At 45.0% G+C, this 21086-nt stretch overlaps 1 non-coding gene across 1 annotated transcript; it reads left to right on the forward strand.

Moving 5' to 3' along the window:
- Positions 1–208: 208 nt before the first annotated feature.
- On the forward strand, positions 209–315 carry LOC125096575 (U6 spliceosomal RNA). Its single transcript, XR_007126256.1, has one exon. It is a non-coding gene; the product is annotated as a U6 spliceosomal RNA (small nuclear RNA).
- Positions 316–21086: the final 20771 nt, after the last annotated feature.

The following is a 21086-nucleotide window of genomic DNA, read 5'->3' on the forward strand; positions in this document are numbered from 1 at the left end:
CTCTATGAGTTGGGGTCTAATGTGCCCCAGTCACCCCCAGAGTGGTCTGCAGGGATAGTTCTGGGCTTTCTCCTCTCTGGACCGCCTCCCTTAGGTGCATCCAGAATCCTCAGTAAAGCTCAAGGTCATGGAGGCTGGTCAGAAGAAAGGCGGGCATGGACCAAAGGGCCCGCCCTAAGAGGAAACCACCCTTAAAAGGACTCGACAGGTGCTCGCTTTGGCAGCACAGATGCTAACATTGGAACAATGCAGAGAAGACGAGCACAGCCCCTGTGCAAGGATGACACGCAAATTTGTGAAGCGTTTCATATTTTTTCTGGGGGAAAAAAAAAGGATTTTGCACTCACCCTGGAAGGAGCCCTCCACCCTTTCCAGTGTGAATAGACCAACTTGTTTGGGTGACAGGTGCCTGGAGGGTTAATCAGATTAAAACAGCTCCTGCCAATGAGCCCACGAAAATTTCTAGACTTAGAAACTCCAGTGACCACACTACCCTCTCGGGGAGATTTGTACTATCGCTCAATAAACTTGGCTTTGCTGCCCATGCCTCTGTCTAATCTACACCCCTTCCTTCTTCGAAGCAGCCTGACCAAGAACCTCGGGCACTAAAGAAAAAAAAGTCCAGCAACCAAGGTTGAGGTGACGGGGAACAGGGCCCATTTCTGCCCAGCCCTGCCTTCCAGCAGCCCCTTCCTGCCTTCTGGGCTGGCCCTGCTGTTCCCCGGCTGCTGAGGGGAAGCTGGAGCTTGGTAGCCCGTCCACAAAGTGGAGAATTAGAGAGATTTGGGTTCTGGGGAGCCTGTGTCACCGAGTCACTTAAAACGGGTTCTGCCCTGAGAAGGAGGGAGGCCTGATCCTCTGCCTCTGGGGCTACATTCGAGGCTGGGGCAGCCACTGTACAGAGATTTTGAAGGAAGACTTCTCGAAGTGAAGTTGTCCTTCCCCAAAGAGGCCTGGACCCAGAGCACAGCATAAAAGCCACAGGCATCGACGACATAGCCTTACAATCCCGACCATGCCACCTGATACTGGCCAGTTTCTCAAGGGCTGGGTCTGTAATGTTCTAGAGTCTGGTGCCTCCCCATCCAGACCCCGCCCTTCCTCCTTCCTCCACAGCAGAGACTCGAAGCCACTCAAAAGAGAAAAAGTCTTGTTAAATTTTATTCCTGAGACATGAGCCTACGACTTCCATAACAATCCGTGTGGTTCTAAACTGAGCGTTCAAGGTTACATAAATCATGCGTAAGACTGGAAGGCCTATTTGCTATACAATTACAGAGTTCAGAGACTCCGGTTACCTGACTATTTTTCTGTACAAGGGAGGTAATTTCAAGTTAAACAGTCTTTCTTCCAGAACAATGGAACCTATTCATTGACCTAAGGAGCCAGCCTTGCTCTGTGGGGCCAAGCCTCCATCCGAAACCAATGACCACACACGTCAGTAATCTGCAAGGAAATTTAGGGGAAATAGGAATCCTTTAAATCACATAGACAGACAGACATAGGATCTGTCTTAAAGAAATTTCTGTGAAGAAATTCAAAGGGGTGAAGGAACAAATGTGATTAAAGATAAGACAAAACAGAAGGACTAAAAGTGCGTTAGCATCTCAGTGTAGAAAGGCAAAAACCTATGCTAAGATCATTAAAGTAGTTCAGTGCCAGCAAAGTCATGAGACACAGTGCACTTGCATTCTGGACAACAAAGCATGACGGAATTTAGGATGGGACAAAGGCAGCGACTCTTGAAGACACGTTCTTCAAAAAACAGTGTTGAGGTAACAAGCCAACTATCTGAGAAAGAGAAATTTCGATACAAATTTACACCAAACATGTATATATGATTCAAAGATTTAAACATTTAAGAAATGAATCTATAAAAGTCCTAGAAATAAACGTAGGTGATTTCTTTCTAATAATCTTGGCTTAGAGAAGACTTTCGTAAGAAGGCATAAACCCGGCCATCTTCAAGAACAAGAGTGTTACAGTGGATTCGGTAGAAATAAAAGTTGGCTGCACGGGGAAAGGAAGGGGAAAATTGTCTCTACTGGCACCGTCTTCCAGCTGGACTACGAATTAAATTTACATGAGGCATCTTAGCAGGGGAACAAAAGTTTTATTATGTGCACACAGAGGCCCAATAACCAAACAGAGACATAAAGAAGTGACCAAAACAGGCAGTTTTTTAATACCTTTTAGACAGAAAGACAATAAATCTGCGAGAAATTGAGAGGATGAGAAAACTGGACTTTAGGAGATCCGTTAGTAAGGAAATGTAAACATAATTTTGCTGGGGTAGTATATTAGGAAAGAATAACAAGGATTGTCTACACAGCCTTCTCGGCTCTAAATTTCCCCTTTTTGGTGATAAGGATGTCTCTTGACCTGCTGGCACAGTGAGAGTACGTTTCACACGGGAGATTTATTTCCTGCTGGGAGAGAAGGTGGTTCTCAGGACAGTCTGAATGTCCTTGCACAGCCTCTTAAGTAACTTTTATTTAAAATCATCAATATCCCCGGGGCACCTTGGTGGCTCAGTCGGTTAAGCGTCTGCTTTCAGCTCAGGTCATGATCCCAGGATCCTGGGATTGAACTCCACATCGGGCTCTCTGCTCGGCAGGGAGTCTGCTTCTCCCTCTCTCGCCTTCCTCCTCCTCCCCTTGTACTGTCTCTCACTTTCTCTTTCAGATAAATGAAATCTTTAATAATAATAATAAATCATTTGGTTTTATGATGTGCCTATAAAATAAAATTTAAAAACAAATCATCAATATCAGGGTGCCTGGATGGCTCAGTTGGTTAAATATCTGAATCTGGTTCATGTTATAATTTTGGGGTCCTGGTATTGTGCCTCGCCTCGGGCCATACCCCCTCTGCTCTCTCAAATAAGTAAATAAAATCTTTTTTTTTAAAGATTTTATTTACTTATTTGACAGAGAGAGAGATCATAAGTAGGCAGAGAGGCAGGCAGAGAAAGAGGGGGAAGCAGGCTCCCCGCTGAGCAGAGAGCCCAACACGGGGCTCGATCCCAGGACTCTGGCATCATGACCTGAGCCAAAGGCAGAGGCTTTAACCCACTGAGCCACCCAGGCACCCCAGTAAATAAAGTCTTCTAAATCAATCAATCAATGAATAAAAAATAATCAGTATGCCAAACTGGTACATTTTGAGGCAGTCTGCCCTTGGCCCCAACAAGGGCAAAGATCACATAAAGAAAAATAAAAATGTAAATGACAAGCCAGGAAACAATAATGGCAGGACATACAGGACACGTAAAAGGGGTTGTTTCTTTAACTTACAATGATAGCATATGAAGCAGAAAGTAAAATACCAGCAACCCGATTGAACATTTAACAAAAGATCCAGAAGGCCCTTCATAGGGGGAAAAAGGCAAACTGCTTATGAACCGGAGAAAAGATGCTCAACCTTGCTCATAATTAGGGAAATACAAATTAGAACGACAAGATACAATGTTTCACCTCACAGAATACATAAGATTTAAAAAAATGTATTTGTGTAACAATGACTATGGTGCAGAAATAAGTACCTTTATAAATCTTGGTGAAAGTATTTTGTTAGGGATTTACTTATTAATTAATTAAATTTAAAAGACTTTATTTATTTATTTGAGAGAGAGCACATGAGCACACAAGCAGGAGGAGTGGCAGACCGAGGGAGAAGCAGGCTCCACGCTGAACAAGGAGCCTGATGCGGGGCTTAATTCTAGAACCCCGGGATCGTGACCTGAGCTGAAGGCAGACGCTTAACCAACTGAGCCACCCAGGCATCCCTAACAAGGGATGAACGGTTTGGTTTTGGTTTTCGCTTTGGGTTTTGTGTGTGTGTGTGTGTGTGTGTGTGGTTTTTTTTGGTTTCTGGTTTTTTATTGTTGTTGATGATGAAAGTTTTTGAAAAAAAAAATCTATCAAAATGTTAAAGGTAATGTGTTTCAACACAACTTTGTCCTTCAGGAATACATCCTAAAGATGTAGTCACATATGTGTGTTAGCAGCTCTGAAGAAAGATGTTATCACAAAATTGGTTGTCACGGTGCAGACTGAAAACAACATGTGTGCTCCTCAGGGGAGAACGGGTTAAATTAACACGGGGCATTAACCCAGTGCAATACTAGGGAAACAAGAAGTATGAGGTGTGTGTTGACACAGAAGGCTGTCCAAAACACATCACGAAATGAGAAAAGCCAGAGGGAGGATAGTATTTCCATGTGTGCTATTTGTGGAAAACTAGAGCCACTAGCATACATCACCCACGCATGCATCTGAACAAAGGACCTCACAGCACCTAACAGTTGTTGCCTCTGGAGAGGGTGGCTAGGGGCTAGGATGCGGGAACACTTACCTTTCCTTAATAGGTTGTTGCTGCTGTTGTTTTTTAACGCACTCAGAATATCTGAAGTGAGCAATCTCTTTAATTTAGAAAGGATTGGCCACATGCTTTTCTGTAATCATCTTGTAACAACTATCCAAATGAAAAATATTTTGAGGGCACCTGGGAGGTTCAGTCAGTTAAGCATCTGCCTTTGGCTCAGATCATGATCCCAGGGTCCTGGGATCGAGCCCTCCCTGCTCAGCGGGGAGCCTGCTTCTCCCTCTCCCTCTGATCCTCCCTTCCACTCATGCATGCTCTCTCTCTCTCAAATAAATAAATAAATCTTTAAAAAAGTATTTTGATCATGACTTAATAGAAATGTGTGCGTTGATGGGGTCTGGGATGGGTGAGGAGTGGGGTGGGACAAAGGAATTTGGAACAGCTATTTTGTTGTAAAATATATAGATAACCAGACACCTACTACAGACACCAGATAACTCCTTCTAATCAGTCCAGTTTATCTGCAGCCCACAATATGTGAAATATAATATCTTCATTTTTATTCAGATCTTATTTTAGAGATAAATATATTTTGCATGATATGACCATGCTTTCTTTTAGGTAATATTACCTGACATGTAATTAATGTTCCATTTTTTTTCCCTTTCAACTTAATGGGTCCTTACGTCTTTGTAAACGGTATGGGTCTGGCTTTTGTTAGTCATCCAACATGACAATTTTTGTTTTCCTAAAGATTATTTATTTATTTATTTGGCAGAGAGAGAGAAATCACAAGTAGGCATAAGTAGGCAGAGAGGCAGGCAGATAGAGAGGGAGAAGCAGGCTCCCTGTTGAGCAGAGTCTGATGTGGGGCTCGATCCTAGGACCCTGGGATCATGACCTGAGTCGAAGGCAGAGGCTTAACCCACTGAGCCACCCAGGCACCCCTGACATGACAATTTCTTTCTCTTATTTGGTAAAATCAACTTGAACTTCTATGATAACTGATGTATGTGGACTTATTTCAACCATCTTATTTTTTACTATATTTTCAACATTTTCCATGATGAGCCCATATGACTTTTAAAGTAGAAAAAATTGGGAAGCAAATTAAAATAAATTTGATTTAAATCATAAAACTGATGAGGGTGGTGAAGAAAAACACCATTCTCACTGGCCATCCAAGCTTTCATCCTGTCCAAAGATTGCACTAAAGACCTCTAGAGTGTGTTTGCCCTCTAGCCAGTCGTTAGAGTAGTGAGGTTTCCTTTTATGTCCACACATGGCGATGTCCCCACCTGGCCCTTGATTCCTTAGGGCGTGGGAGGAAAGGGGAGGGTTAAGTGTTGGAGTGAGCCTCCCTAACACTCGGGGCCTTATCCTGCTATTGAGTCTCCTAGGATATCAGCAGGATATGGCCCCAAGGTTTTTCCTCTCCTGGTTTCCCCAAACAGAAAATGCCATCCTTTGTCTAGACGGAGGACTTTGATGGATGGTGGATACAACCATTTTAAAACCTCATCTGAATTTGATGAAAACGTCCTGCAGCCACTTAAAATTTAATTTGTGGAGGTAATGTTTGTTCACTCTTGGTTCCTAGCCTAGATGCAATTTGGCCTCAGATACCTTTTGAAGTGCTTAGTCTGAATTTAATTTCGAAGTGCCCTTTATTTTTTAAGTTCTTGGCGCTGTTTGCAATGCTTTTCCGTGTTGGTCTGTGTCTTTGTTTAATAGAGTTTAAAACATTTTTTTTTCTAACATAGTATAATGCTTCCCCAACTTTTAAAATCTAGGCTACCCTGCAATACAAAAAAAATGTCCATTTTTTTTTTCAAATAAATTAAGCCCAAGACCTAACAATAAACTGAAGCAAAGGGCAGCAACAGCTGTATTGTTTTAGAATGAGACATAGGTCTATCCAGGATGCTTTAAAATCTAATTAATGGGGAGCTAGGGATAGGGTGGCTGGGTTACAGACATTGGGGAGGGTATGTGTTATGGTGAGTGATGTGAAATGTGTAAGCCTGATGATTCACAGACTTGTACCCCTGGGGCAAATAATACATTATACGTTAATTTTAAAAATCTAATTAAGTTTTGGACAAGTCCAGCCACATAATTTGTAGAGCCCAGTGCAAAGTGAAAACGTGGAGTTCATTGTTCAAAAAGAAGACTCCCCAAATGATGACAAGAGAGCATTACACCAATCTCAGGGTTCTCCAAACATGGGACCCTGAGCTAATGCATAGGTCACATGTCCACAGAGCCAGCCTTGGCTCTGGATGCTTCTGGTGTGTCCCACCGGAGATTAGATCACTGACCTTGCCTCTTGGTCACAAGAAGGCTGCAAAACCTCCAAACATTACATCTTATCACGCTGCTGCAGGATTTGTTTTCCTTCCGTGCCCATGGTTCTTGGTCACACCTCCTGGAAGAATCAAGAGGTAGACCAGACAGAGGGATGGGCAGCAAAGCATGGTTTATTGAGTGGTAGTAAAGCAAAGTTTACTGAGTGACAGTCCAAAGCTCCCAAAGAGGGAGGAGACATGAGAGGGTTGCCACTTGTTTTTAAGTCTAAGGGTTTATGGGCTTCGTTGGCAGGCTGTTTTAATCTGATTAACCTCCACGCACCCGTCATCCAGTCAGGTTTTAGTCATCCGACTATCACGTTGGAAAGAGTGGGGGGGCTCCTTCCAGGGTGGGTGTAAAACCCTTTTAAGAGTGGTTTCCTCTGAGGGCAGGGGCTCCTTGTCCCTGCTTGCTTTCTTCCAACTATCCTTCAACACCAATATGTAGAGGAAGGAAAGGAAAGGAAAAAGCCCACTATCTCTGATTGATGTCTCTTTTTTTTTTTTAAGATTTTATTTATTTATTTGACAGAGAGAGATCACAAGTAGACAGAGAGGCAGGCAGAGAGAGAGAGAGAGAGGGAAGCAGGCTCCCCGCTGAGCAGAGAGCCCGATGCGGGACTCGATCCCAGGACCCTGAGATCATGACCTGAGCCGAAGGCAGCGGCTTAACCCACTGAGCCACCCAGACGCCCTGATTGAAGTCTCTTTTTAAAAAATAATTGTTAAAAGATTTCCTCAAGGGGCACCTGGTTGGTTCTGTCGGTTAAGCATCTGCCTTCAGCTCTGGTCATGATCCTGGGGTCCTGGATTCAAGTCCCACATTGGGCTCCCTGCTCAGTGAGGAGCCTGCTTCTCCCTCTCCCTCTGCCCACTGTTCTCTCCACTTGTTCTCGCTCTCTCTTTCCCTTTTTGACAAATAAATAAAATCATTAAAAAAAAGTTTCCTCAAAATGGACCCCTTTAACAGATTTATCTCTACATCGCATTGGGTAAGATTGGATCACACGTCCCTTCCTAAGCCAATAACTGACCAGGGAATAGAATTCCTGAAAGGCCTGAGATTCATCTCCGGAGGTCGTTGGAGGCCCCTGTTCTAAACCACAGGCCTGCAGAGCATTCTGGTATATGGATACCAGAACAGAACTGGAGCTGGACCAGCAGGGCACAAGGGTAACCCCCTGAATTGCCTTCTCACCTGCCCCCTTGGCCAAGCACCTGCTCAAGCTCTGACAACTGGACTTACCTGCACAGGATTTTGACTTAGGAACTAACGACACAAACAGGCAGTTTTGGTGGAATCCATTCTTGCCCAGGTGGTGTTACCAGCACAGTTTCCAGGTGCGGGGGTAACAGCTCTAACGGGGTCCAGCATCCGGGAACGTGGCAGAGGCCATGTCTGTGCCCGGTGGCAGTAACAAGGGCAGCTTTACAAGCCCAGTTGTCTACAAGCCTACAAGTTGTTTACAAGCCCAGGGTCTGTTCTGAAAACGAAAGTTCCACGGTGGCCGAAGACAAGCTTTTCCTATTTCATAATAAAGCCGAGTTCCAGTAATCACATCAATTGCTCAGCAAAGATGTGGTAGCGCTGTCCTACGTATGGGTTACCTGGGGATGGGATGAATCTGTCTATGTGGCAGAGTTTGGATGAATTTGGGCAACGTGTTATAGTCTATGCAGCCTGAAGATAACGTACTACTACTAGAACAGAGTAGAGGTCTCTACTGACAGCTACCGCTCACACCCGAGTGTTACAGCCCTCATCCTCAGGCGATCCTGATTGGACTTCATAATGAATACGGGACAGGTGGGGCTAGGTAGGGAGAGAGAGATAGGGGCCTCCGGGATCAGGCTCACAGAAATCCCCAAAATGTGGAGGTATAAGGAAACCAGAGGTCAGAGAACACACTGGAGCTCCCTGCCCTAAGTGTCTGAGAGATAATTTCCAGCAGACTGCCCTGAGAGCAGAGCTTTATGACAGTCTCCTGTGGTCAACAGAAAATAACCAGACCCTAAAAAGAAGTAAGGCATTGAAGATGTTATCACTAGTCCTTACTCAACGATGCTACCAGTAGAGAAGTCAAAAAGATTTAAGTCCCCTGGTTAGCTTTCTATAAAAGACCAACACGAAAAAACCTCAGTGACAACCCTTTGGGGACCCCTCTCACTCCTGAGAGCTTTTCTTCTGGATCCTTGCTTAATAAAACTCTATCTAGCTTTACCCACTCTCCTTTGTTCACGCGATTCATTCTTCGACCCTGTGAGACAAAAACCTAGCTCTCGTGCTTCACTGACATACCCAGACACACGAAGAAAAATACCCACGTGGAAAAGCCGCATGAACCTCTAGAAGGCTCAGGTCATCTTCAAGCCTTCAGGTGCCTACCGGTGATTATGGGATGGACTCTGATTAGAAGGACAAGGATGCCTGCCTTGCACTCCTTCAAAATCCAGTTCAGTCAGCAGAGTGATTTCCAAACCAGATTTCCACTAAAAACAGGTTTCCACACATTGTCTGAACATGGTGGCTGTGATATTCTCTGTATCACGCACTGACCGTCCCTTCCACTAAAGATGCTCATGGGTTTATAATTTAACTGGGCCATGTGGGGGGACTCAAGACAGCAGCACGGAATGACAGCATCGCCCACTGACATGAAGACGGTGCGTTCACTTAGTGTCTGTGGACTGTGCTCGGTCTTGCCTTTTCAACGTGTGGTGACAGCTCTGTCCCCTTGTGGGCCACGACATAGAAACATGACCATGAGGCATTTGCTTTGTTTGAACGTGCCTGGCTCTCACACAGAGGAAGCCTAACGTCTTCCTCTACTTGCTTTTGCTAATTTTCCCAACACAGAAATGATTCCGTGCTACAAGGAAATGTTTATCTTGAACATCTCCATTAAAATCTCAGTCTCAAGACTTTAGGAGAATAATTTTGTAATAGCTACAAGCCACCCAGATCTTATCCCAAAGAAATAGTATCCAGACACATGAATCACACCGTTCCAAAGACTTCAGTCTGTCGTCATGAATACATAAGCACTTTTTATTACTTATAGTAATTGTAAAGCTCAGTGCCTTGCCTGGTTGTAATGTTTACCCAGATTGTCTGGGAATCTTATCCAACTGTTCATTCTGAAGTCGTAGGTCTGGTTGGTGCCTGAGAATCTTCATTTGTTACCGTCTCCCGGGTGATGTTATTGCTGCTGGTTTGTGGGCTGTACAGTGTACAGAGCTCTAATCTAGCTTTAAAGATTTTATTTGTTTATTTTAGAGAGAGAGAAAGAGAGAGTGAGCAGAGGGAGAGGGAGATAATTTCCAGCAGACTGCCCTGAGAGCAGAGCTTGATCCCACAACCCCGAGATCGTGACCTGAGCCAAAAACCAACAGTCAAGTCCTCAACTGACTGAACCACCCAGGCGCCCCAAGAGCTTTAATCAATCTTTCCTCATTATTTCAAGAGAGCTTTTAAAAACTTTCCAAAAATTAAACCAGTGGCTATTAATGTTTTCCTCTTACTACGAGGACATCTTACTCTGTTTAGAATATATTAAATAAACATTTTGGTCTCTGTAGTTCTCCGTCTCTTTCTGAAGATGGATAGTACTTACTAGCACAGGAATCTGGAAAGTTTATCTGATACAGAAAACCTTTGTGTACTTGAGCCCCAGAAATCAGGCCAGGGGCCAGCGTTTGTAAAGCTGGCTAAGGTTTCCATAGCAGCTTCAGGGTTTTGCCACTTGTGCTGCTAGGTGGGATAGGAAAACTCCAGAATAAATAAACTTTCCAGGTGGCTTCTGTTCTTGTTTGGTTCCTTAGCTCCAGCTGGTGGGACGCCACTGGCAGACATCCATGTTGTGCCCACAAGCTCCCACAGCGCCAAGGTGGACATGAAAGCCCTTTGTGGGCTGAACCCTGTTTGACAGCTTCTGAACTCTTCCCTATTATGTGCGTGTTGTTCTAGTAGAGGATTCCTCTTTCCCTTCAACACTTTCTGACGGGATCTTCTGCGTCCTCGAACAGCTTCTGAGGTCGTCGGGGCCTGTTGTCTGATCTTGTGTGTCACACGCTCATCTGTGTAATCCCTCTTATCTTCTTGAGCACCGATGGGAACGGCTGGTGTTCCACATTACTGGAAGGCAGGGCGCCTTCACGTAACAGCCGGACGCCATTTTTGTGTCCCCGTCATGCCTTTGGTATGGGGTTGCCCTCCCTCCTTTACCTCTTGGCCTGGAAGAAATAGGAGGCCACACAAAGTGCAAATAGGAACGAGAGAACGGGATTCCTGACTTTTTAGTTCGAAGGGGGCTGGTTCTGGCATAGACAGTGGGGTTTGCGAGAATGGTCCACCAAGTCCTCCTCCACGGGACGGAAATGAAAACTCAGGCTGGAGGAGAGCCAAGGCTTGGGAACTCAAGGGAGAGAGTTGGAGAACCCTGTCACCCGCTGTCACCACCTCCAAAGCTCCACAGAGAGGGCAGGGTGAGGGGGTGGGCACCAGAGAACCCCTGCAGGTATGGCTCCAACTTTGTCTCCTTGTAGGAGCAGGGTGGGCCGCCAGTGCTGCACAGCACGTTCCCGTGCCTTCAGCCTGTGTGATGAGTAAGTCATTTCCAACCTGGAGTCTGGTAAAATCAGGGGAGGGGAGGCAGCGGTCTTACAGTGACCCGTGAGCCAGGGTAAGACAGCAGGAGAGAAGATGAAGCACGAATTATCCACTCGAAGAGACCCAGTTAGTGCATTCCTTTGAAATCCCATAGCAGACCTGATTTTTAAAACAAAATAAATTTTAATTAATTTAGTTCTTAGAGAGGGAGAGAGGTAGGTGGAGAGGCAGGGGGAGAGGGAGAGAAAGAATCTTAAGCAGGTTCCATGATCAGCCCAGAGCCTGACATGGGGCTCAAGCTCACAACCCTGAGATCATGACCTGAGCCGAGATCAAGAGTCAGACATTTAACCAACTGAGCCACCCAGGCACCCCCAGACAAAATAAAGTTTAAAAAACACCTGCCCTGGGGGCACCTGGGTGGCTCAGTGGGTTAAAGCTTCTGCCTTCGGCTCAGGTCATGATCCCAGGGTCCGGAAATCGAGCCCCACATCGGGTTCTCTTCTCTGAGGGGATCCTGCTTCCTCCTTTCTCTCTGCCTGCCGTTCTGCCTGCTTGTGATCTCTGTCTATCAAATAAATAAATAAAATCTTTAAAAAAACACCTGCCCTGGAAAGCTGAAACAAGACTTTGCTAAAGTTGAAGGGACAACAATAGAAGATTAATGAATTCTTCTTAAATCTAGATCATCTGATTTATAATTAGGTTAGATTTATAATCTATTTTTTATCCTCCACATCATACACAGAGACACTGTTTCCATATTGAAGATGCCATCTTAACCCATCGCCTAGGAGCCCACCCGGTTCTCTATGCACCCTAATGTCTAAGCCCTTCCCCTCGATTTAACTAATATCCAATCTTCTTCCTCAAAGGGAGAATATGGGTCACCACTCATTTCAGGAAACATCACAAAGCAAAACAAAAAAATAAAAACAAACACAAAATATTATATTAATACTTTCTCTATAGGAGGCCTTCTGGTATAAGGGAAGGAATGGGTCTCTTTCTTTTTATGAGGATTGCCTTATGGGATAACAAAGGAAACAGTCATTAAAGGTGAGGTAATCCCTTAATATTCTATTTTTTTTTAAGATTTTATTTATTTACTTGACAGATAGAGATCACAAGTAGGCAGAGAGGCAGGCAGAGAGAGAGAGAGGAGGAAGCAGGCTCCCCACTGAGCAGAGAGCCTGATGCGGGACTCAATCCCAAGACCTGGGACCATGACCTGAGCCGAAGGCAGAGGTTTTAACCCACTGAGCCACCCAGGCGGCCCATTCCCTTAATATTCTAATAGGGCCATGCTGTAATGGACAGGAAGAAATAAGACCCTCTTCTGCCCCTAAACTGGGATGTGACATTTCTTAGAGACCTAGGTGTAAAGGAGCAACACTGGGTTAGTTAAGGAAATTATTTGTTTCTTAAATATAAGTATAGTCTGCATCGTTTCCTTGAGGGGTGGTACCTACCATTGGAAACTTCTGTTTTACCTCTTGATGGAAGCTAGGTGAGTTTTATAGACCTCCTTGTTCTATAAGATCAAAGACTTAAAGAAGACACTCACAGACCTCTCGGGGGTGGGATTCTGGTATGGGGACCATTGTCCTGGAGACCCATACTCACATTAGACCCAGAAGCCACCAACATCAGAGCATTTGCTCTTTTTGACACCCCTATACTACCAACTCATGGCCTGAAGAAGTTCCCATCAGCCCAGACCAAGTGGTTTAGACTGGAGACTTGTGCAACCAGCTAGGGGAGTGGAAATTGATTTATGTGATGATGAGCTGTCTCTATTGGGGTGATGGGTAGAGAGTCAAAGAAGAGAGGTGCAGAAGGGCCCCCCATAAAAAACCAAGGATAAGGGGACAATGTCGGCATGGGGAGCGCCTGCTGAGAGACCTTTGGCGAAGGGCCAAATTCAGGGATTTCCATTTTATACTCTGGGAAAAGACAAGTTGTCAAAAACTTCAGGCATTCTTCTCCTGCACTGAAATACATTTTTTAATTTATTCCAACTCTTGAGTTAACTAAATCAGAAGGTCCCTGTCTAGTGTAGTGTTGCAGTTTCAGGGAGGCTGAGAGGACAAGATGGTGACATGGGAAGGGAAAAATAGTGTCCCTCCTCTACTAACTGACCTGCGGGGAAGAGAGTATCAGTCTCTCAAATGGACCGTGACTCAGAAACTCCAAGCCTTGACCAGCAGAGAGGTGAGAGAGCAGGGAGGTGAGAGGAAAATTCCACACAGTATCAGGGAACTCTCCTTAGTACGCAACTCAAGAATTCTGGTAAGAATGAATCAGTTGTCCATTACTGCATAACAAACCACCCCAAGACATCAGTAGTTTAATTTTAATTTAATTTTATTTTTTTATTTGTCAGAGAGAGAGCAACTACATGCAGGGGGAGCAGCAGGCAGAGGGAGAAGCAGGCTCCCTGCTGAGGAAGGAACCTGGTGCAGGACTTAATCCTAAGACCCTGACATCATGACCTGAGCCAAAGGCAGAGGCTTAAATGACTGAGCCACTCAGGAGTCCTGATATCGGTAGTTTATTTATTTTTTTTAAGATTTTATTTATTGATTTGACACAGAGAGAGAAATCACAAGCAGGCAGAGAGGCAGGCAGAGAGAGAGGGAAGCAGGCTCCCACTGAGCAGAGAGCCCGATGCCGGGCTTGATCCCAGGACGGTGACATCATGACCTGAGCTGAAGGCTTGGGTTAACCCACTGAGCCACCCAGGAGCCCCTGATATCGGTAGTTTAAAATAATTACTTAGGGGTGCCTGGGTGACTCAGTCAGTCAAGTTTCCAACATTTTTTTTTTAAGATTCTATTTATTCATTTGAAAGAGACAGAGATGAGAGAGAGAGAGAGAGACAAGAGAGAGACAGAGAGAGCACAAGCATGGGGTGAAGAAGGAGGGGAAGAAGGAGACTCCCCACTGAGGAGGGATCCCGATGTGGGGCTCCATCCCAGGACCCTGGGATCATGACCTGAACCAAAGGCAGACACTCAGCCATCTGAGCCACCCAGGCACCCCTAGTACCCAACTCCTGATTTCAACGTAGGTCATGATCTCAGGGTCATGAGATCAAGGCCCACATCAGATTCCACGCTCAGGAGTTTGCCTGAGATTCTCTCTCCTTCTCCATCTGACCTTTTCCCGCTTGCATGCGTGCAAGTACTTTCTCTCTTTCAATAAAAATAAAAATAAAAACAAAATAAAACAAAATAATTGTTTGTTTAGTACCGTTGTGATGATTGGTTAGGCGGCTTTGTTGCTGGCCGCACGTGGGCTCACCCATATGCCGGCAGATAGCTGGGAGCTCGGCTGGCCCCGGGTGTCCAACATGACCTCCTGTACCCTGTAGCCTGAGCCGGCCAGGACGGTTGGAAGAGCTGGATGGCCAGGTTCCTCTCTCCCCATGGATCATCTCAGGCTACCTCACAGGATAGGGCTCAGGGAGGGACTGAGCTGAGGTCTTCTAAAGGATTAGGAGAAGGTAGTGAGCAGGTCAAAGGCGGAGAGGCTCATAAGAGGGAGGGACATGATTTATAAGAGGGAAGAACATATGAAAGACCCTGTCAGGCAGGAGGAAGTACTATGCTTTCTAGAAAAAAGAAAAAGGAATAAAGTTAGTTTGGTTACTGCACAAGATACCAGAAAAGAGGGAGAGTGGGTGCCCCATCGCAGTTCAAGGAGCTAAGGATCTTCTTTTTTAATCTTCATATTACGAATAATGGGAAACCACAGACAGCTTTTAAGCATGAGCTGATTTGCTCTTCTTAAGAAAGAGCCTAGTTGGGGCACATGGCTGGCTCAGTCAGTAGAGCATGTGATGCTTGATCCTGGGATCATGAGTTCAAGCTCCACATCGTGGGTAGAATTTACTCAAAAAAAGAAAGAAAAAAAGAGCAAGGTTATATACGTGAGATACCGCAAGGGAACTAGAGCAGGGTTTCTAACCCTTGGCACTGTTGACATTCTGGACTAGACAGTTCTTTCTGGTGGGGGTCTCGCACCATACACTGCAGGATATTTAGCAGCGCATCTGACCTCCTCACCAGTAGCACCCCAGCCCCATGTTATGGCAACCAAAAATGTGTCCAGACTTTGCCAGAGGTCCCTGGAGGGCCAAATCGCCACCAGGTGAGAACCACAGGGAGTGAATGCAGGGCTCGTGTGGCCACTATTGCTGTGATCTAGGAGAGAAGTACTCACCTCTGAGACGTGGGTAGTAGAGGTGGGGCTGGTATAGGCAGCTGGGATTTGAGAGACAAGGAAACCAACCCAGAGTGTCTGGGTGGATGGACCCACTCCAAGGGTCCGGTCCTCAACCTGTCTCTCTGCCCTGCTCCTTCAACATTCTGACGTGCTCTGGCCAAAGAATCTGGTCTTGTTTTTGTTGGGAAATAGTCATGGTCAGATGGTAGAGAGAAAACATGGGCAATATGGAGTTGCTTTGCACCCCTTTGTAGTTTGGGGATGTCATGCTCACGGAGGGCTTAAGTCTCCTGGAGGAACTGATTGAAGATCAGCAATTCAGGGTATTTTCGGGTTTGTTTTTCAATGAGGTTTGGAGAGCAGAGCTGGAGAAGTGATGACAGTGGAGAGAAGATTCTGGAATGCAGTTGCAGAGGTCACCTGCACACCTTACCGGTGACGGCTGCAATGACTCCCATCTAGCCATCATCCCACCTTTCCACAGAGGCCAGCTTGTTCCTTTTTTTATTATGAGTGCCCTCCTTCGCCTGGTTTTTACACAAAGACTAATGATTCTCTATCCTTTGCCTGCCTGCAAGGAAGTATTATGAGGGATTGTGAGTTCCCAACCCTAAAACACTTTGGAATCCATTCACTAAAAGATCCTGCCCTTATTTCTCTACCTATACAGTGTGGTTTTCTGTAAGAGAGGAAAGGTTGTGTTTTCTCCTCCTACGAAGGAAAAAATAGATACCAAAATCCCTTTCAAATCAAAGTTTTGTTCTTGAGTCAAAGGCACCTCCTGAGCTTCTAGCCAAGTCCAATGAAAAGGCTTTGTGAGGTTATCTAAAGCTATTAGGTTCATAAAGGTCATGTCTCATTCATGCCGAGCTTGAGAAGCGTGTCCTTTCTATGCTTCCGACAAGCAGGGGAAATTGAATGCAAAATGCTCATTGCGTTTCTCCCCTACTCTCATTCAGTAGTCCGTTGAATGCGGGCGATTTGACTCCGGAATTGATATCATTAAATCCATGGTAGGGCAATCATATCAAAATGCAGAGAATATGAAAAACCGAAAACCGATTCTTCTCTGCAGGGTCAGGAGGCCAGCGCCTTTTCATCGACCTCCAATTTCTCTTCTGGACAAAGGTGACCATGGAGCATCACCAGGAACCCAGCCGGCAGCTGGGACTCAGTCCTACCCCTTCTCACTGAGAAGGGAATGCGAGGCTCTTTTTTAAAGTAAATTCCCATTAGTCAATGTGGAAAAGATGGCAGAAATTAGAAAATCACCACATAGCAAATCACAGTAATCATTGGTGCAGGCAAAAATAAGTGCTAACACTAGTGGGCACAATCATGATCAGAAATAGGATATTTACATAGTCTCGGAGGGTATCCACACAAGACTCTTACTAAGCTCCATGAGAAAATAGTAAATTTACGGTGGAGCGAGCTTTGATCCAGGTGATATCATTTTACTTGATAAAATAGTAAATTTACGGTGATCCAGGTGATATCATTTCAGATATATCTGAAAGCTATCTAGATCATCCTGAAATTATCTCTATCTCCCAATAGGATTTCAACTTGAGGGGCACCTGGGTGGCTCAGTCAGTTGAGTGTCTGACTTCAGCTCAGGTCATGATCCTGGAGTCCTGGGATCGAGTCCCACACCAGGGTCTCTGCTCAGCAGGGAGTCTGCTTCTCCCTCCGGCCCTTGTGCTTTATCTCTCTCACTCTCTCTCAAATAAATACGTAAAATCTTAAAAAAAAAAAAAAAAAGGAGGGGGTTGGATTTCAACTTGACTGGTCCCAGGGGTGCCCAGTTGACGCATTGCTTGGAGCTAAGATTAGCGTCTGAATGGCTGGCCTCAGGAAAGTAGGCTGCCCTCCCCAGTGTGGGTGGGCATCACACAACCCTTTAAATGCCTGCCTAGAACAAAAGACAGGAAGGAGGGATTCACTCCTTTTCCCCTGACTCACCACTTGAGGTGGACATCTCATCTCATCCTCCCATGCCCTCCGACTGGGATTTGTGCCATTGACTCCCAGATTCTCAGGCCTTCAGACTTAGACGGAATTACACCCTTTCCTGGGTCTCTAGCTTGCAGAAGGCAGACAGTGGGACTTCCCAGCCTCCATAATTGTGTAAGACAATTCCTCATAATAAACACCCTGTTATAGGTGTGTATATATCCTCTTGGCTCTGCTTCTCTGGAGAATCCTGACTAACACATGACAGAGGAGAAGAACACAACACATTTCTACAGCATTCCCGCCAAAATTGCATTACCTGGATTTAATCACAAGAAGACATTTGATAAGCCCACAAGTCACCAATGACCTTCCTGTTGCAAAATTCAATAGTCATTTCTCATTCTAGGTTTTGCTCATCCTACCAGCGTCACATGGTTTTGTGGAACACCTATGTTTGGATCACCTTTTTCTCTTGCTTCTTATGGCATAGCTCTCTTTTGGTTCTTCTCCTACTTTAGTCACCTCTTCTGATTTCTGTTTATCTTCTTACCCATGAACTTCTCTTTCTCTCATCTGTACTGACCCCCAAGGTGATCTCATCCACTCCCGTGACTTTGCAACTGCAGGAAGGCCAGAGGTTACATGCTCGTTCCAGCCAGCAGGGACTGAAAAGGGAAGAGAGGCACCTGGTTGGCTCACGAGGTGGGCATGCGAGTCTCGATCTTGGGGTTGAGAGTTCCAGCCCCATGTTGGGTGTAGGGATTACAAATAAATAAATAAGTAAATAAACACACTTTTTAAAAAAGTTCTGTTATCGTGGAATGAGAGAACAAACATTAAGAAACAACTTCTGCTGGTGGCAAATCTTATCACACTCCCAGTTTAGCCAAGATAGAAGTCAGATACAACTAGAGTAGAAATAATAGATTATTATAAGGTTAATCAGATGGTAACTCTAAATACAGCTGCTAATCCAGATAACAGTTTTTCCCTGGAGAAAATCAGCTTAGCACCTGCTACTGGATATGGATGTACTGAGCTATTTCATTCCTGTACCCCAACAAGCAGAGAACACCAAGGCAGTTGGCTTTTATCTTCAAGAGCATAGTATGCCTTCATAATGCCAGTATAGGCTGACATAAATTTCCAGCATTATGACACAACTTACTTAGCGGGGACTTATCATCTCATTGTTACACAGAGGATCCGTCTGGCCCACAACATTGAGAACATCATGCTGATTGGACCTGCAGAGCAGGAAGTAGTGGGCTTTGCACAGAATGTTTCTATTCGGGAGAGGTCAATGACTAGGACATAATGACAGCCACACTGAAGGACAGAACCAAATGAGTTGATGGGAAATCCTCCTCATGGGCAAAAATTTGAGTGGTACATACATATCGTTACCCACTTTATCTGGAAAGCTTGGCCTCAGAAAGATAACCCGAGATAAAAGACAAAGTCTTTGTCATTTCCCTTCATCCCTCCCTCCCTCTCTCCCTCCTTCCTTCCTTTCTTCTTTGCTTTTTCCTTTCTCTTTCTTTCTTTTTAACCTATTTATCTTATCTAGCTATCTATCATGGCTAGACTTTTAGCTAGGTGGCGGGAATTCATGGTTGGAAGAACAAGTATAGGGAAGAGATACACGGGTGGAGGGATGGAACTTGGGCACAGTCCCTCAGTAAGATGATATTTTTGTCCCGTGGGAAGACTCCCCTGGAAGTCCTTCACTGCTAAGGACGTTTGCTACTGGGGTATCCCCACTCCAAGACAAACCTTTGCTTGGCCACTTCAAGACTTGCTCAGTGAGTTCATGAACAAAGTGGCAGAGCTGCTAGAGATGGAAGCTATGTCTGGACTCAGTAACGCAGACTTCATCTCACCAGGCTGGGCTTGCTGCTGTGGCTACTGAGCGTCCAGCTTGCCCGCAGTGGCAGCAACCAGCCCTGACACCTCAGCGTGGTACCATACGAAGGGTGTGCAAAGCCGCCCCAGCCACCTCATGGCATGTTGGGCCTTGGACCTTTCTATCATAGCGAGAGCAACAGTTTGGCCATGCATGTCCTGGATTTGGATTTGATTTCCCTCCGCACCATACTTCTGCCAGCCCCACCACCAGTGAGATTTACTGAATACCTTATTCAAAGTCATGCATTACATTCCACAGTTGATCCTGATCAAGAAACTCACTGATAGCAAAGGAAGTAATGCAACGACCTGACAATGCCCTTTGGATCCACTGGTCTTACCATACACTCCATCTCCAGGTTGCAGTTGGACTTAAAGAATAAAGAATAGTCTACTAAAAACAAAACAAAACCAAACCAAGAATAGTCTACTAAAAATCCAGTTTTGTCCTCAGCTGAGCAACACCTGACCCAGTTCTGTTGCGCTTAGCACTGGCTTGCAAATTCTCTGTCAGTTTCACTACATCAGGTCTAACTGGCCCAGGTCCTAAATTCTTTCTTCCAGCTTCATCCTGCTGTCACCCAGACATTTTTTTCATGTAGTGGTTTTGCTTCCCCTTGGAAGGAGGACCTTCATCTATATACTACCTCCCCCAACCCCCAACCCACTGTGCTGAGAAACTGCTGCTGTATCTAGCCTTCAGAACTATGAGAAAACAAATTTTATATATGAATAGCGGACACACAACACCCAGGTTTGGTACTTTCTTATGGGGAAGCTAAAATAGCCAGAGTCATTCATTCATTTATGAAATATGTATTGAGCACCACATACCACCAATCACTCTCAAAGACACTGAGGATACGGAAGTAGAAAGGACAGAGAGGATCCTTGCTCATATGAAGTTTCTAGCCTAGTAGAGGAACACAGATATAAACAAGTAAACAATAACTTCGGATAATGGGGAGTGCTATGAAATGAATATAATAAGTAGGACAGAGTCCTCATAAGGATACCAGTCATTGAATTTAGGGCCCATCGTAATTAAATGTGACCTCCTCTTAACTTGATGACATCTGCAAAGACCCGGTTTCCAAATAAAGGTCGCATTCACAGGTGGGAGGATTGGTGTTTGAACTTCACTATATCTTTTGGGAATCACAATTCAAACCACAACAGGTCAGGACTGGGAGAGGATGGAATCTTTGTAGCAACAAAAAGTCTCAAGACCCAAATTATGAGCCATGATACACAGTCCAATTGCAGATTAGCAACCCAGTTCTAACAGCTTTTGCAAACAACCAATCCAGTGTGAACTAATGAGTTTTCACTGGCAAAATGGATATCTTCTAATTGGCACTCTGGGTGCTAGAAATGGACCCTCATTGGTGAATCAGAGGTATTTAAGGTACGTGGATAGACTAAAATAATTTGGACAGCATCATATAAACCTTACATGAGCAGGTTGTATATAAGACTTTGAAGGAATTTTCCCTCTCTTCTTGCCAATGGATCCCGAGACATGGTTCTGAAATGGTCCTGTTGTCCAGCCATGATTTCAGAGAATTTTGATTGTCAGTGGGTTAACTAATTCTTGTCTTTAAATTGCTGTCATCTGTCTCAATTCAACCTTAAAGCTGAGGGGTAATCCGAGTACATACGAGGACAGAGAGCTGAGCTTCATGGAGCTTATAGAACCGGTTAGG

Source organism: Lutra lutra, chromosome 3 (genome assembly GCF_902655055.1).
Source record: "Lutra lutra chromosome 3, mLutLut1.2, whole genome shotgun sequence".
Taxonomy (NCBI): Eukaryota; Metazoa; Chordata; class Mammalia; order Carnivora; family Mustelidae; genus Lutra; species Lutra lutra.